This window comes from Rhinolophus sinicus, chromosome 3 (genome assembly GCF_057876585.1).
Source record: "Rhinolophus sinicus isolate RSI-liver-muscle chromosome 3, RSI-T2T, whole genome shotgun sequence".
NCBI classification, from domain to species: domain Eukaryota; kingdom Metazoa; phylum Chordata; class Mammalia; order Chiroptera; family Rhinolophidae; genus Rhinolophus; species Rhinolophus sinicus.
In genome coordinates, this window is record NC_142503.1 from 173,887,312 (window position 1) to 173,905,619 (window position 18,308).

An 18,308-nucleotide genomic window follows, 5' to 3' on the forward strand; every position below is an offset into this window, starting at 1 on the left:
GCCCTCTGCCTGTCTTTGCAAATAAAGTTTTATTGGAACATAGCCACACTCGGAATGTTTACATATTTGCTATGGCTGCTTTCACATTACAACAGACTTGAATAGTTGTGACAGAGACCATATAATACAACCTGTAAGGCCTAAAATATTTAATATCTGCCCTTTACAGAAAATGTTTGCTGACTCCTGAGTTAGACCAAAACAGGCGAAAAACACAGTAGCCCAAAGCAGAAAGTGAAGTCCCAACTCATTGGGTTCCATGCGAGAGCTATGGGTTCTCTGAGTGTGTCCATCTCTACACCCAAAGATATCAGAGTGTGGGACACAGATACTCCTTGGCTGAGGCAAGAAGGGTCAAATTGCATCTTAAACCCATTTATAATTCATTCAGCAACAAATGTATGTTGAAGGGCCTGTTCTTGGCTTTGGGGACACACCAGTGAACACAATAGACCCAGACTCGTCCATCGTAGAGCTTTTATTCTAGTTACTGGTTTATAACTCCATCCCAAGACGGTTGTCCACAACTGGGTTCTGAGGTGCCTACAACTCACAAGAATGAGTGCAGCTGGACCCGAGTATGGCCTAAAGCAGAACTAACTTTAGGGACCTTTGTGTGGTAGGCTTTATTATTGTTCAGTAGAGGAGGCTTTTACTTCCCTCTCCTGGGGGGTGGTGGTGGAGGTTAGGCTTGGCCATATGACTTGCTTTGGCCAATGAAATGTGAGTAGAAGTGTCAGGTATCCCTTCCAGAGTTTTAAGGATCAGTGAGTGATTTATCATGTTTGTCTCTTTTCCTTCTGCTATGAAGCCATCAGTGTCCCAAACCAAAAAGTCCCAATGTCCCTCCATCAGCTCAGGTGTGAAAACCATTCAACAGACCTATAGCTAACACAACAGACATGTGGTAAAATGACAAATAACCTTTGTTAACATGAGCCACCAAGATTTTGTGGTAGTTACCACAGTATAACCACTGACTTCATTTTTGCACACTAGATATGTCCCAGCAAAATTGACTACATGTTGGGTGTTTCTTTTTTTCTATTTCCCCACTGATGCTCACTGAGAAAAATGATCAGCCAACTTCAGTAGATGACATTAAATTCTCTGTAGAGTGCATGGACCCTTTACCACTCTTCTGGTACAGCACAGGCCTTCCCATAAGACTTTTTATTGGGCTTGATTGTTACACTCACAGCTCCCCATACCTTCTTTTGTTGACTCTTAAAGGACAATGTCTGGTAGATATGGGTTGTCATGTCAAGTTTTTTAATAGGTGGAACATCTAATTCACACTTATCTATCCTAACCTGAAAATTCTAGGTGAGTCCATTAGTTATATGAAAAATATCCATTTCCTCATGTGTCAATTTTGTTAGCTCATAGTCATATACATCAAATTTATTTGTGCCTTATATGTAGCCAGACGTTACCTGTACATCTGTGCCCAATTGACTTTTCCTCATCCTACGCTCTAAGTTCAGTGTTTCATGTTGGCCCAACTTCATCTCATCTTTACACGAGAAGCAGTTTTACCCTATGGCCAACCATTCTTGCTTTTCAGTGCATGCCCCAGTTTTCTTGTCAAAAATGTTTGTCTTTGGGGCTTCTGCACACCTTTCTTTTGACTCTGTTCCTTCCCTAGCCACTCCAGGTCAGGCTGCAGGTGTTGGCTAGTGTTTCCAAAGCTAGAATTCTCAAGTTGAAAAGATTGGTGTGCTTATGGGGAAATATTGGAGCATTTATCCAGGCCAGGATTGGGGCTGCCATCTGTGCCATTTGGCAGGAAGGAGGCTAAGACCTGAGTCAGTGTGGGAGATAAGTACTGACTGACCTTTGCCTCACATGGCTGGCGACCCACAGAGCCATTGGCAGAACAAGATGGAAAGCCATGGGTGGACCTAGTCTGTAGGACAGGTGAGGAAAGGAACGGGCTGTTGTGATGTCAACAAGGTACCAGGAGTTTTGTTCCCTCTCCGAGCCCAGAGCTCCTCTCTTGTGGGAGACACAGGAAGAGGAAATCCAGGTAAGGCAGGTGTAGGGGCATGTCTCTGGGGAAAGAAGAGGGAGAGATTAAGAGTGGGTAGGAGGGGCTGCTGGGAGAGGTAACTATTCCTGAGCCTTATCCCCTCCTGTCACCCTGCTGCCAGGTTGCATATGACTGCACAACCCAGTACAAGTCTTCAGTCCCAGAAACAAGGACAGAGGGCGGGGTCAGGGTTAAGGCCCTCCCAGGAGTATATGGGGCGGAGGCAAATGAAATTCCTCAATCCTCTCCCAGTTCATGAACTAATAGATGTAAAAGCCTTTTGTAAACTATGAAACACCACACAAATGTAAAGTATTATCATGGCTGTTATAATTAAAATTATTATTATTATTACTCTCTTTCAACCCCAGGACTCAGTTTCTTCCTAAGGACACAGAACCTGGTGACGTCCCCAGACTTGTACTGAGCCCTGTGGTCTGGCATTTTGAGTGCCTCGTCTCCCCATGCCCCTGCTGGCCAGGGTGCTCACTTTTCAGAGTCCCCGCCTCTTCTGAAGCCACGTGTGTTTTTTTAATAAAATCTATTGGGGTGACAATGGGTAGTAAAACTTACATAGGTTTCAAGTGTACAATTCTGTAATACATCATCTATATATATCACATTGTGTGCTCACCACCCAGCGTCAGTTTTCCTTCCATCACCATATATTTGACCCCCTGAAGCCACATTTCATTCATGCTTCCCCTGTACCTCCTCCCATCGAGCTAGAGGTCAGCAGAGGCCTACCTGGTCCAAACCCCACACTGACACAAAGAGAGAAGCTATGTAGGAGACTCCAGGGATGTTTCTCAACAAAAGTCTGAAGCAAGTCAATCATCTTCCTTTTCTTTCTACCACAGCCCTTTCTCCTCAGGCTGCTATGTTCTCGTTGTTCCCAGCTCTGAGTCCCACTGCCCTGCCCCACTGTGGAGTTACCTTCCTTAAGCAGCACCCCAAATTCCAGGCCTTTAACGGCTTCTTCAGAACCTACCAGTCCTGTGACCCAGCTTCTCAAGCTTTGCTCTCCTGTTAATGGCAGCCACCTAACTGCTATCAGGCCTCAGGAGATAATAAGTATCCGGCACTGTGGTAAGTGAGGTACAGGTATCAATGGGACATGGTCCTCGCCTCCAAGGGAGTTAAAGAAACACATAACTGGAGAAATCACTCGTTCAAGGCAGTCGAAGCCATGAGTGGTGCTCGGTGTTCTGTGTACTTCATGGAGTTCTGTAAGGCTCGGAAGTGGAGGCTAGTCCTTCATGGAAGATGAATTTCATCTGGGCAGAGAGGACGGGTAGGCCTTGCTGCCCTAACACATTCCAGAGAGATGAAACTCTATCCTGTTTGTGAAAGACCTCCAGGGCTGGAGGCTTCACAGCAGCCCAACAATCTGACGGGCTGTTTTCCCTCTGGCCCCTCTCAGACATGGCTGTCCACTGTGGCCTCAGCTCCCTGCTTGTCCCCAGGAGATGGAGCACAGCTGGTCACCAGCCGCAGTGTAATCACCCTTAGTGGCCGAGAAGACGGGCAGTGGAGGAGCGCTGATGTTGCTGAGAGCCGAGAAAACCAGCCCAGATGTGCCTTTCAGAAAAGGGCTGAGCGAACAGCCCCGGCCAATCATCTGATATCAGCCTCTGGTTTCTGTGGGTGACAGACACTTAATGAACCCTCATACGAACAAGGGGGTGGGAGGTATGTGGGGTTCTGCTGGAGACAAGAGAATCCGAGTGCTCCGGGTTGGCAAGGATGGTTAGGAATGAAAACATAGCAAGGTTGTGGGAGGAGGTGGTCCCAGAGCCAGGGAGTTTAAGCTTCCAAACTAAAGAGGCAGAGAAACGAGTGTGGTTCTGTCGCGGCTGGCGGGCATGAACCCACCCAGTGGGACGGATGCCCTGGCTGATACAGGCAAAGGAGCAGGGAGGGTCCCCGGGGAGGACGGGACCATGGAGGGAGTAGCACCGGCCTGGCCGCAAGGGGGTTGCTCATCACCTCAGGACTGGGCTTCTTGAGAGAAACACAGAAAGAGCCTGGTGGGAAAGGATAGCACCTTCCTGTCCTGTCCCCATTCCCCGCACTCCAGCCAGCTCCCACCACCAAAACCAATGGTTACTAGCACTTAACGAGTGCTCCTCGTCATGCAGAGATCACATTTGATGCTCCCCCAACTCGTGACAACTGGCTCGAGCCTGTAACCCCCACCACAGGCAGGAGCAAACCTCAGGAGTTTTGGTGATTTTACCAGTCACACCGCAAGAAGTGGCCCAGAAGCCCTTGCATGCATCTCTAACTACCACACGACCTCACTTAATCCAAGTAACTTCTGCACGAGGACATTCACTTTTATTACTTGCATTTCACAGATGAGGATATTAAGTAAGGTTCAAAGAGGTCAAGTGCCTTCCCCAAATTTATGCAAGGAGCCAAGTCAGGATTGAACCCCAGGCTTTCTAGCTTCTGAGCCCGCACTTCTCATCACCAGTCCTTACTGCTTCCCTTCCCGTCCCCAGCATAAGGAGCAGAGAGGTGGTCAGCCTATGTCTTCCAAAATGCTTTGCTTTCTCCGAGAGTCATGTGATCCGTAACATGAAAATGCACATGGGGAAAACACCCCCCCATATGAGGGTAGGCTCTGCAGGGCCACGAAATAATGCTCCTGTGGATACAGGTGTCACCATGGCAGAGACAGGGGCTGTGCTGGGGAGCACCTCACCCCACACTATTAAGCGAACTTGGCATTTCATCTGCTGTTTTACACCCCTAATGTAAAAAACAGATCCCTTTTTAATGCCACGTGGGCATGGAACATCGTTAAGTGGGATATCATCATGCTATCCTTTTTATTGCTTACTATGGGTTTATTGTCACTGGGTAGGAAGAAAAGGGGCCCCTTGGTAAAGCATAGGGCACACCTGCCAAGAGGCTGTGTCCCCAAATACCAACACACTGTCACAGCAGAAAATGTGCTTTAAGAGAAACTCACTTCACACAAGGAAAGGCAGGGGAGCAACAGGAACACACCCCACACCTCCGAGAAAGCAAGATGACCCTGCCAGCTGGGCCTTACAGAGGCTGCGCCTGGGGAGTTGGGGGTGGGGGGACAGGAAGGGAGGCTCCTTTTCTGACCTGCCAGCCTCACACTATCTCCAAACTCTTCCTGAAACTATTTCTTCAGCCCAGGAAGTTCAACCTGACTCAACTACCGTGTTTCCCCGAAAATAAGACCTAGCCAGACCATCAGCTCTAATGCATCTTTTGCAGCAAAAATTTATATAAGACCCAGTCTTATATTGTATTATATTATATTATATTACATTACATTATGTTATATTATATTATATAGACCGGGTCTTATATTAATTTTTGCTCCAAAAGACGCATTAGAGCTGATGGTCCAGCTAGGTCTTATTTTCGGGGAAACACGGTAAGATGGAATCTGTTCAGAGGAGCCAGAGGCAGGATGGGATGGGGATAGGTGCGTGACACAGGGCCAGTTCCTATCCAAACAAACCCCCACCCCAAAAAGGATTTAAGCACCAGCTTTGTTTCCTGAGCTGGGCTCCCTCTCCTGGCTTGTCCCCAGTACACCTGGTAGACGTGAGTGGGGACATTCTGGCAAATGAGGGCCATAGTTTGCCTTCAGGGTCCCATGGAGACAGGTCTGGTGGTGATTCGGTCGTGGGCCCTGCAGTGGAGCCAGACGCACCCCAGCTGCAGGGGCTGGAGGAAGAAGAGCTGGGGCAACAGAAAGCAAATGGGGGAGGCTCTCTTCTGTCCTCCACCTTGCTGAAATAAGATGAAGATCTCAGGCCTTTCCAGAAGCCCCTCACCTACAGGTCTCCCCTGCTCTCTGTCCCTCAAGTGATCCAGTGATCAAGTGCCATGTTCCTCGCCCTATGGTTTCTTGTACCTTAGTCTTTAAGGCTTTTATTGCTTGTATTGTCATTTAACTTGTCTGCCTAGTAGTGTTATTTCTGAGAGAAAAGGACTGAATTGTATTCATAGCTGCATCCCCCCCCTAATACTCACAGGCACATAGTAGGTCTCAGCAATTACTTGTTCAGTAAATGCCAGTGCAGAGCAAGTTAGGAGCCTCCTATGTTCCCTGCTCTTCCCCACACTGCTACCACAGCACTACATCCACATCACCTTCTTTCTTGGTTTGTTTCTCTGCCTCTGCAGAGTCCTAGACTCTAGTCCACCCCCATTGGAATCTTCCCTGCCTAGCCTAGCACAATGCCTGGCATACAAATGCTATGGGTATTCATTCACTTACCATTTCTTTAATTTTCAAACCGTGACTCCATAAGGTAGATGCTCCCCCATTTTACAGATGGAAAAACTGAGGCTCAGAGAACTTAACCAAGGATACCCAGCTTGTAGAGGAGAGGCGAGATTCAAACCCAGGCTCATCTGGTGTCCAAAGCCAAGCTCTCTCTTGCAAGCCCACTGTCTCCTCGGCCTCAAAGCAATATCCTTGTTGTCAAACCCTTCTGAGCCTCTGGGCTATGGAGGTGTGTCACCACAGCGGAGCCTGTTTCTTATGGTACCCGGGAGAGGTCTCAGGGAGCTCAAGCCTGGAGCTTTCCATCACCTGAGTTGGGAACATGGGAAGCGGCAGTTTTTCTTCCTTGCAAACTCTGTGGCTGAGTCCTACAATGTATCCGCCCTGGAGAATGACCGGAAGAAGTGGCTTCCGGCTGGCGCAGGGAGGTGCGGCCTCTTCCCGCCCTACAGAGAAGGGGTTTTTGCTCCAGAGCAGCAGCTGCCTCTGCCTTGCCCTTGGATAGGACCACAGGAGGGTTTGTGTGCAGGGTCTGGATTCTGCCCCCTGCCTGTTTGGGGTGAGGTGAGCTTTGGAACCCACCATCTGAAGTTTAAAAGGGCTTCATGCTTTGTGACACTTGATCTGGGAGCTCCCAGAATCAGAATTAGGAAGTGAAGAGTTGGGGGTATTTAGTACATGGGCTTCTAATATAATTTATTTAATTAACTATAAGTTTGTATAATTTACTATTTAATAATGGCTGTGTTTGACAACGGACTCACAAAATCCCTGGAAAGTTAACACTCAGCTCTCCTGAACCAATACTATGCATGACGAATTACTTCTCAGCGTTGTTGTAACACCAAAAGAGATAAAGCCAGTGTGCGGAACCAGCTGTGGGACCTTGGGCACGTTTCTGACCCCCCGTGCAGTTCAGATTATCCCCATCTATAAAATGAGGCTGTTGTGAGGATTCTGAGAAAATGCATTTGATGAATCTAGCCAGGGTAAGAGTGAGGTGAGGCAAGCCGGAAGCCTAAGGTCCAGAATTCAATGAGGCACTCTCTCTCTCTCTCAGGGTCGTGCAGTGTAAGGTTGGCAACAGGGTGCTGCCTTAAATTTTTATTACTTGCCTCACCCTAGTCCCAATCCTACTCCTGGCACGTAGTAGGTACTTGCTGTTATTACCACAAGAGCTTCAAGGAGAGTGTAACCTAACAGGATAGACAAGAAAAGTTATCTAACAATACACAAGAAAAACAACATCTCAGTACATTGTCCTGGGGCATATGGGAGATACCCAGTGAGCCTTTCAGATAATGAAGGTTGTATTTCAACAAATAACATACCCTGCTCAGGGACTGAGCCATCTGTAGAAGATTCCGGACTGCCTGGAAACAGTTGCTACAAGCAAGAATTTCTTTGCATTGATTTAAAAGATAAAAAAACCACCAGTTTTCAAAGTATACTTTCTCCTACATAGTAGACAGATAGATATTACAGTATTATTCTCCCGCAAAATCTTTTCCAGTAAAATTGACGCATGGAGAAGATGGGCCTGTTGACCTTCGGTTTCTCAAGCTCCCTGACACCCCACTGTGAGCCAACCACCCAAAGTTGGTGCTGGCGGGGAGGGAAGAGTGCTGAGATACTGGCCATATCCTGTCAGAAGTAGGAGAGGGCTATGTAGGCTGGAGGCAGTAAGAAGGTTTCACTGGTTGATGGTGTAGGGAGGGGAATTGGGATTTGTATTAGTCAAGATTCTGACTAACACAGAGAAATAGAACCAGTAGGATATAGGGAGATATGCAGAAATACATTTATCATGAGGGATTGGCTTACACGATTATGGAGGCTGAGAAGTCCCATAATCTGCTGCCTGCAAGCATGAAGCCCAGGATAGCTAGCGGTACAGTTCAGTCTAAGCCTGAAGGCCTGAGAAGCTGGGGAGCCGATGGTGTCAGTCCTGGTCCCAGTCCAGGTCCAAAGGCCCAAGAACTGGGAGGACAATAGTGTAAATCCCTCCCTGAGTCTGAAGGTCTAAGAACCGGAAGCATCAATGTCAAAGAGCAGGAGAAGACATTCCAGCTCAGACAAAGAGCAAATCATCCTTCCTCAGCCTCTGTTTTTTATTCAGCTCCTCAACAAATTGGGTGATGCCCACCTGCATTTAGTGAGGGCAATCTTCTTTACAAAGTTCACCAATTCAAATGCTAATCTCTTCTGGAAACACCCTCACAGACACACCCAGAGATAAACATTACTATAAATGTTTTACGAGCTATCTGGGCATCCCTGAGCCCAGCCAAGTTGACACATAAAATTAACCATGACAGCGTTGATGCTATGAAAAATGTGGCTGAAAAAATTCCTTAAGTGTATAACATTTTGTAGGAAGACAACTCTCAACTCTCTAAATCATTTCAATGTGAGATTTGAGCAAATTCCAGATTAATAGTGGGGTATTGTGATAGGAGCATTAGATTTGGAATTAAAAGACTTGGTTTCCACCCCTTATTACCTCCATGACCCTGGGCAAATCATTTATTTCACTTCTAGGAGCCTCAGTTTCTCCATCTGTAAAATGGGGACTGTGATAAAGAGCAAATGAAATTAGAGCCCTTCAAGGTGAAGAGTTTCTACACAAATGTTCACAATGGCTATGGGTTGGTTGACCATTTGAAGATCCTCAGTCAGTGGCACCAAGAGCCAGGAAGAAGGTCCCTTTGGTTTCCAAGATGCACCATGAGCACTGCAGGTGATGACTACTCACACAGATCTATCCTGACTCATAAACATTTGAAATCTGCATGCTTTGTTCACACCCCACTGGTCCCATACTGCAAGAATGTTTCTGCTTCCTAGGTTAGAAAGAGAGATCCCACTACAATCACTGCAGACTTGATGTCTTAATATTGAAGGCATTCCTCACCTTTCGGCAAACCCACACCTCCAGGGAACAAGGATGGGCCAGAGGTTTGCAGCCTTTCTTCACGTAGAATTCTAGTGCCTGAGTTTCAGAGGATCTTCTCCTCCCTCTGAAAGCAGGTTGGCCTGGGGTGTCTCTCCTCCCTGTCCAGCCTGGCTCTGTAGACCCAGACCTTGGGAGAACACCTGGATTTGCTCTCTTCTGAGCCTGAAGTTGCTGAAAGAATGCAGTGGGTTTCTAGCGGCAAGCTCAGGTAACTCAAGAGCAGTGAAGGAGAAAAGGCCAGGGACATGCCAGAGGCACTTGAACATGAGCTGCACGATGTGGGGAGGTGGGTGACCCAAGGGTGGAGGTGTGGCCCCAGGCAGCCCAAGAAACAGACTACGGCTGGGCACCTGTCCCCCCCACCCCGTGTCTGACAAGAACAGTCACTACCCCACCCAAGGTAAACAGCAGGGCCATATTGTACACTGTTGTGAAATTCTTGACTTGGCTTTTTCTACGTGTATTTCTTCTGCATTTTACAGAGGGAGGGCAATTAATACGTCTTGGTGATGCCACCTACACTTGAAGTAGCAGCCAGTTTTCCTTAAGCTCAAAAGTAAACTTTCTTTAAGGGTTGATAAACCAAGGGAAGCAGTAACATCCTATGTGATCCACTCACGTATGTTTTTTCTATAAATAATACCTTCTATTAAGGAAAAAAAAATGCTTATTACCTAAGCCACTACAGAGATTTTTAAAAAGTAAATACAAATTACGTGTTCTTGACTCAACTTCACTATTACAACATGTCCCCGGCCAACCCCAGCCACTCTTCAGAGAAAAATAGTGAATTTCGTGCTCAGTCTTTTCAACAACTGTGCTTCGAGTCTCCACAGTGACCTCCCTCCTGCCACAGAGGTGTCCCAGACCCTTCTCTGCTCCAGGGCTCCAAACCGGAAGCACACAATATCCCTGGGTCTCCATGTCTGTCCCTCTCTCTGACAGTTATCCCCCGGTTTTCCAACCGGCTTCGTAAAGGGGCAAGTCTGTTATCTTCTGAAATTCTGTTTTTTGAAAAACGAATAAACTATCACATGCTTTCATAAGCAATTACCCAGTTTTCTTTACAATCCCCAGTGGGGCCAGCTTCAGGCAAAATACTGAGGTAGAACCAGTTTTTCCTTTCTGTCAACCTCTTCCCTTCTTTCTGTACACGTCCCTCCTCCACCCGCCACTATACAACTTCAGGTTCTTAGCTGCAAGCAACAGAAATAAAGTCGGCTGTTTCAAGCCAAATAAAATTCATTAAAAGAATACTGCGTACTTTGTATAATCTCTGGGAGACCTAGAGAACCAAGTTTGGGACTCTGCAGCCAGAAGCAGTTCCCCTAAAACTCACCAAAGGACTTGTCTCGAGAGAATACCATTGCCACAGGGACTGGGTGCCGTGGCTAGCACCACCAGCACACGACCCCTGGACACTGGACTCAGCCGCTAGTCCCACAGCCACCACTGTCCCAGGAACTTAGACTATGTCCAGAGGGACTTTACTGATCCCCACTTCTTCACGTACTAGCTCCTATTCTGAGTCCAGGGGCAGACCGGTCCAATAGGCAAAACCCAGGTCGGCGGCTCATGCCCTGGCTGCAAAGGGAGGCTGAGAAAAGGAATGCGTGGCACTTTCATCTGCTCAAGTGGCAGGCTCTGCTGCCACCCATCAGGATGAGGAAGGTAGGAATTCCCTAAACACGGAGAAAGGTTCAGACACTGTCCATAAAGAAAAAAAAAAACATGCATTACATTCTCCAAAGCCACTCAGCTCTTTTTTGCTCCCCCTCCCCACACAGAACCACTGCCTCGGCAAGTAAATACTTAATGTTCTACGGTATCACTTAGAAATAACTGCTTTCTTAAAGACACATCAGAAAGCATCAGTGAGGAGGTATTGTAGGACACAGACGTTTCCACACTTGACCCAGACAGCTTCTGACCCCTACTATGTCTACAAGAGTAGAACAAACACTGGATGTTATTGTCGACGAGATCACAAGATGACTACAGATGTGGGACATGCGGTAGGTTATTTGTAAACATGGTTGCAGACATTCCTCCTCCTGTATCTATCCTCCTAAATATCACTTTGCAGCTTCTCCTACCAAGAGGTAGAGTCTATTTTCCCACCCCTTGAATCCAACCAGGCCTGGTGACTTGCTTGGCCAACAGAATGCAATAGAAGTGATGTTGTGCCAGTTCCAAGCCTAGCCCTCCAGAGCCCTTGCCTGTTTACACTAATTCTCTTAGAGAACTGCTTCCTCCATGAGAACAAGCTTCAGCTAGCTTGCTGGAGGATGAGAGACCATGCTGTCCCAGCCCAGGCCATCTTAGATCAGCCCACCTGCCAGCTGGCCACAGATGCACAAGTGAGCCCAGCTGAGATCAGAATAACCCAGCTAAGCTTAGCCCAAATTGCCTGCAGACCGAATTGGGAGCTGAATAAATGGTTGTTACTTTAAAACACTAAGTTCTGGGGAGGTCTGTTATATAGCAAAAGCCCATTGATACGGGGTAGGTGTAGCACCTCTGCAAAGCACCCTGGGCTCCAGACAGGATGCCTGGACTATATGGACACGGGGAGAGCTGCAGAGACAGTTGGTGCTTCACCCACATTCCCTCACCCTCACCACGTCCGTGTGTGCCTGTCCAACTGCCAATTGCCAGCATCTGCCTCTCTGGCCACCAGAGCCCACTTGCCCCCCCTCACAGCAGGCCAGAAGTGCCAAGCAGCCCCCCACCCATGACCCAGGCGTTGGCATACGACTGTGCCAGCTCCCTTTCCCCTTGAGCGTGCTGTCTCTGAAGTATTATGTCCTTTTCTGGCTCCTAGATCAGTCCAGCAAGATCAAGGACCAGCTAACTCTGGGGATAACTAACTTGATAAAAAAAAAAACTCTTTATTGACTTCCTTTCTCTGACTCACTTGCCCCCACTCTCCTATTGGTGCTTCCTGGGGTCACCTCTCATATAAACCACTTGCACTCAAATCCTTACCTCCAGGCTTGCTGCTTAAGCACCTAAGACCGGTGGGCACTGAGATGGGGCTTCCCCACAGAACCACAGCTGTCATCAGCCCCTCACCTCTGTGTTCCACTGCAGCCCCCACTCTAGTCAGGGAGCCAGTTACATCAGCACTGCCCACTGTCCCAGACCCACTGCCCCTGAGCACAAACACCCAGGACAGCCACTCACAGGGCCTCAGTGGCTTAAAAAACTATTCCTCCACTATCTGATTTTTGTCAACTGTTTTTGCTTTTTCCTTCACTCTCCAATGCACCAACCGCCTCATCTCATGGTCTGGAGGGTGAAGGTGGGTGGAGGAGGAAAAACTTAAGGGTAGAGGAAGAGCCAGACTTGGAAGAGAAAGTTGTAGAGCAGCCTGGCCTGTCCCCACCTGTCCCTCTTATCCTGCCCAGATCTGGCAAAAGGCCCAACCTGAGCCCCCAGCAAGATGTGGTGCTTCTCAGAGGAATAAGTTCAGCAAACATAGCCCTGGATCATGAGAGGTCAGGTGCTGTCTGTCCAGTGCATACATTCAAAGCTATTTACTGAGTGCCTGTTAGGTGACAAGCACTGTTCTGGGTGTTGAGATACAGCATGCACTTGTGCAGAAGCAGAAGTGGGAATGGGTTCTGGGGTCAGGCAGACCTGTGTTCAAATTTTGTCTCCACCCTCAAGTAGCTGTGTGACCTTGGGCATGTTGGTTAACCTCTCTGTGTCTGTTTCCTCCTCTGAGGCAGGGAAAAGAAGAGTACCTATCTCAAAGGGGTGTTGGAAAAGTTAAGTGAGGTAACACCTGACACATATAAGCCCTTAAAAACCTCAGCTATTATGACTACTCTTAAGGCAGTGCCTTTCTGTTATATAAGCTACTGTGTTTTCCATAAACTCCTCTGGCACAGGGCCCAGCAGAAATGTACATGAGCGAGGCCAGTGGGCTAAATTCCTTCAACATGGCTGGCCTTCGTTTGCGTGTTCTTCACTTCTATGAAAAAATAGGCTTTTCATTATTGCTTTTAAGAAAAGAACAGCCCTCTTGAACTTTTGTTTTTCTTATTCATGATAGAGATATGAGCGCAGAGAAACATTTCTTTACCATTAGGGAAAAAAAGGTTCAAGCAACCCTGAGGACTTATAGGGAGTGGTGGGGCCTGAGGCAGGGTACAGAATACAAGCCACGTCTTAAACTGACACTACTTAGATCCACACAACTGATGCCACAACTGATGCCAAGGGGAATGAGTCTTACCTGGCAAAATAGCCCAATGTTTCAAGAGATGCCAGAAAACTGGATTCTTATTTAAAAATCTCTTGATTTTAAAATGTTGGCTCAAAATATTTAAAAATATCGTGTAGAGTACAGTACATTTTAATGGGTCTTCGGGCTGATTCAAACTCACAGGCAGAATGACCTCGAGACCTCTCTGTTCTCTGCTCATCTTTAGGTGTCTGCAGTCTGAACATTTTTTTTTTTCAGCTCATACAAAGGCAATTTATTAACAGAAAACAGAAATTTGAGGAGTCCTGTTCACAGACGGTGACCACGGTGACCCCCCTTCCTGCGGGTGCTGTTGGAGGGGATGGGGGTGACATCCTCAACCCGTCCAATCTTAATTCCCAAGTGGGCAAGGGCTCTGAGCGCTGTGCATTATGAGCTTTTCATGATGCATGGCTGCCACACCATACAGCTCTAGTGGGCACTGTTCACATTCAATTCCTAGAGAGCTATAGCTCAGAGCAGTAGCATGGTTTTTCCTATACCCCCAGAGCCAGGCCAGTGGAGCAGCAAGCAAGCCTCTCTCCAGAAGGATGCTGACCCTCACCAATCTCTCCTTCCTCTGACTCGTTGGCACTAAATGTACCACCCAATTAGCAGAATATCACAAGCTACAATCCTCTAATTATCTCCAGCTAGTCTTTTATTGTATCAGCATATAGTGCTATCAAAGTACAAACCCAGTGTTGTTAATTGATGGTTTCATTAGTTTATGTCTTGTCTTCCCAACCAAAATGTAAACTCTTTACAAACAAGGATCACATTTTACGTCTTTTTGAACCATATAGCACCTCTTACCAATACCTACCTACATGTCGACTGATTCATTACAGAGGTAAGTCTGAATGTGTTGCTATTGTGGATGGCATTTGGGTAACACTTCAGGATACAGAAGAAATCTCTTCCAGGCACACAAAGAGAAATATGTAGGATCCAGTCCTAAATTTTTCTAATAACAGCAAAATTAACCATCTCTGTCAACGCATGCCAGCCATAAAGTGCAATCCTGCAACAGAGGCTATTTTACTGTTGCCATTCAGTGTAGCCTTTTAAACTATTTCTCACCAGTAAAATGGAATCATCTGGGCTTACTAGCCATCTCCTAGAGAATCCAGAGAAGAGAAAGAATCTCCATTTATAAAGTATATTTAAAATCAGTAAGTATTAAGTATGTTGAGGCTGAGTAGACTGTCAGGTGGCAAAAGTATATCAGAGAGAAAAAAATCCTTAACTGTTCATGTATCCTGGTTAAACTCCCCATTCAACCCACTGATTATTTAATTAAATAACCCGTTCCCTTGAGGTCTAGCTGTAGTCCTTGTAATTTGTTACACAGAATAAAATAATTCGCTTGCACTTATATTTACTCTTCCCTTCCCAAGGCTACTTAATTTATTTTTCTGCTTTAATAGAACTAGAACCCCTAATAAAAGAGGGTTGAATAAACAGTTTGAGTACAGAGGAGTGAGTGCAAACACAGAATACTTGAATCACATGGTAGTTCAGCTGGAAAGAGCCTTGAAGATAACTGAATCCAGCTCTCTCCTTTTTACAGATGAAGCAACCAAGACCCAAAAAAAGGTTGGTGACTCACCCAAGGACACATAACCAGGGAAAGAGACTATACACATACGATTCCCAGGGCTCGTTCTGCAGGACGCCATGAACCGGGGGACACCATGGCGTCTTCAGACACCTGCAGGCAGGCTCTTGAAGGATGATGGGCTGATAGACTTGGAAGCTACAAAGCTATACTGAGAGCAAAATTGTATCCATTCAGTATTTGCTGAAGTGCCAGGAGATGGAACATTGGAGACAGGACAGTGCACAAGGACCCAGGCACCTGCTTTGCCACATTTACCTTCAAGTTTGGTGAGAGAATGACTGACCAGCAAAAAAAAAATAAATAAATGAATGTGACACTTTCAGAGAGTGATAAATATTAAAATACTAAGCCAGGATGATGTGATAGGGAGTGAGGACAGAGGAGGGGTGCTGCTTTGGATAGGGTGTCAGGGAATCACCCTGCAATGTCCCTGATTGGGGAGGGGAAGAGCATGGGGGTGGGGAGTAAGCCCCTAGGTATGGTTTGAATGTTACCTCCGACAGGAAATTCACTACATCCAAAGGCCAGCTCAGCTTGTTAAAAAGTTCTTTCCTGAGCTGAGCTGAAATCTACTTCCCCAGGACTTCCAACTCCAGTAACTCATTCTCTGAGCATCACAGAAGCCAGTCGGCTAATGGGTGTTAAGGAGCGTGTTCCAATGCAAAGCACGGTCCTAAGAGAAGGCAGCTGTTTCAGTGTTTTAATTGAAAATGGGGTGTTTGGGGAAACACAACATACCAAAGAGGTGACTTATGTATTCTCATTCAACCCCCAGTTCATAAGTGTTTCAAATCACCACGTCAAAGGAGGTTCTGACAGCCAATTTCTAGAGTCCCAGACCTGTCCCTGCAAATCACCTGACATTAACAAGACACAACTACTCCCTTCCATCTAGAACTCTAGTTGGGGCTCTACAGCACCGACATTGCTGGCTCCATTGCACCATCATTCGGCATGGCAAAGGAAATTTGGCTCTGTACATTTTCCTTTCTACGGTATTGATGGAATCATAGAACTAAGAACTCATAGGGTTCAACTCCAGATTTCACAGACAAGGACATGGAAGCTTGGAAAAAAGAAGTGATCACCCATGTCCATCAGCAAATTATGCCCTCTCCAGCCCCCAAACTAGGCTAGGCATGGCTGGGCAGTTGCACTAATGTAAAAGTCCCAGGTTTACTTGCATGTTGGCATGGATTTCCAATCTTGCAGTGCTTTTAATGCATGTTTAAGAAGAGAAAGCCCAGCTCCCTAACTGCCTTTTTCGTGTGGACCTGCAGTCCAGAAATCTCCCAAACATCTGATGACGCACTGCAGAGGCCAGGTGACATGCATTGTTTGGTTTGCAGGGGTCCTGCACTGTGCAGAAAGCTGCAGCTCCTGCTCCAAACCCAAACAAAAGCTGTAGGAGGAGGCGAGAGAAGCAGAACTCAGGGACAACACAGAAATCAAAAATAGTTCAGCTCTTACCTGAATCTAGAAGGTCACTCGCAATGCCTCAGGGCGCTCTAGGCTGGGCAGTAAAATGGTCAGTAACACGGGAAGAAAGGGGCCCGAAGAGACAGATCTTCTTGAACCAATGAATGAAATGCCCCAGCCCCTCTCCTTCCTCCAGGTTGAAGCAACTGGGGGAGGATTTGGGCAGTAGCTGTAGCTGCTTGGCAGTGCCTCCTTCCTCTGCCATCACTGGTTTCTGCTGCACCTGGAGCTCTGAGAATGTACCATGTTTCTCCCTCTGAACCCTGCATTAGCAGGAATAAATGACTTCCTTGGGTGGAGGGGGAATGCTGGAATGCAATTCAATAAGTATGGGCAGCAGCTCTCAGAAAAGAAAGCAGAAACACCAACTCTAGCCACCATCCGGTACCTTCTAGAGCAGGCCCCCAAAGTCCAAGTTTCAGGTGGACAATAAGGCTGGTAGCTGATTAGAGAGTAATCACCTGCATTACACAAGGTTTCTCCATCTCTCATCAGGCAGAATGACGGACCTCAGAGCAGTAAAACGTGACTCCCTCCACCACTAGCCACACAGAGTGCAGCTGAGGCAGGGACTTGGTTTCGGTGTAGCTGCTGCACCTGACGGTGAGCCCAGTGCAGTTGCCATCGCCATACTGTACCTCAGTTTCCCCATTTATAAAAGAGGCATAAAACAAGCCACCCTCAGCTCACCACCCCAAACCCCTGGGTTGCAGAGAGGGTGACAAGATGGGATGGAAACATCGCAGGGAGGGATGGCCTGCGAGGAACACATTCTCCTCCATGACTGTGAGTCCCCAGGGGAGAGTGAATATCAGAACCCAGACCTACTGACTCCAGTGACATCTGACATCTGCCTCTCAAGTCGAGTGTGGGGGCTGAGAGCTTGGGTGTTGGGGTGAAGACAGATTGGGGTTCCAGTCTGTCTTCATGTATGACTATGGGCATAGTGACTTCTCCCTGAGCCTGACTTTTCCCACCTGTAAAATGGGTCTAATGATTGTGGGGACAGAGCCCCAGAGAGCAGTTTCCAGGCTCTCGGCCTCACGTGGAGGGGTGCTGGCTCGGCTAGTAGGTGGTCATCAGCTGTGGTTAGTTGGCCGTCAGCTGTAACCATTGAGCCACTGGCCACTAATATAACTGCCGTGGCTACGTTGGGAAGTCGAGGAGAGTCAAGGGATGTCAAGGAGAGTCGGTTGGTTGGCAGAAAAGTGTACAGTAGGTCGCACGTCGTGTGAATCCAGCCTCCAGTAAGACTATAGTGGTATGACTCCCCTACCTATGGCTCCGTGGGTGTTCCTTTTTGGCCTCACCATGTCCTGTGTTCTTATGTGGGGAGCGGGACCAGAGACCCCGCCTGTCACCCCGCACGACAATGATAATACAGTGGTACCTCGGTTTTCTAACGTAATCCACGAGCTCGGAAACATTCAAAAACAGCCGACAGCTAGGCCTCAGGATCTTGCACTCAGGGGAAGCTGTGTGACATATTCGACTTCTGAGTCGTGTTCGAAAACCGAAGCATTTACTTCCGGTTTACGGCCTTCATAAACCAAAATGTTCGTCAACAGAGATGTTCGAAAACCGAGGTACCACTGTACTTTTTCATAGGTACTATCAAATGAGAGCATGCAATGGAGGGCTAAGCCCAGTGCGGGGCAAGCCTGGTAAGTCTCCACAAATGCT

At 47.3% G+C, this 18,308-nt stretch overlaps 1 long non-coding RNA gene across 2 annotated transcripts in view; it reads right to left on the minus strand.

Annotated features, from left to right (window-relative positions):
- Positions 1–9,563, minus strand: part of LOC141570821 (uncharacterized) — a 152,257-nt gene extending 142,694 nt beyond the window's left edge. For both annotated transcript variants that reach the window (XR_012495276.2, XR_012495275.2), the window contains exon 1: positions 9,229–9,563. This is a non-coding gene — a long non-coding RNA (uncharacterized LOC141570821). The remainder of the gene's footprint in view (positions 1–9,228) is intronic.
- Positions 9,564–18,308: the final 8,745 nt, after the last annotated feature.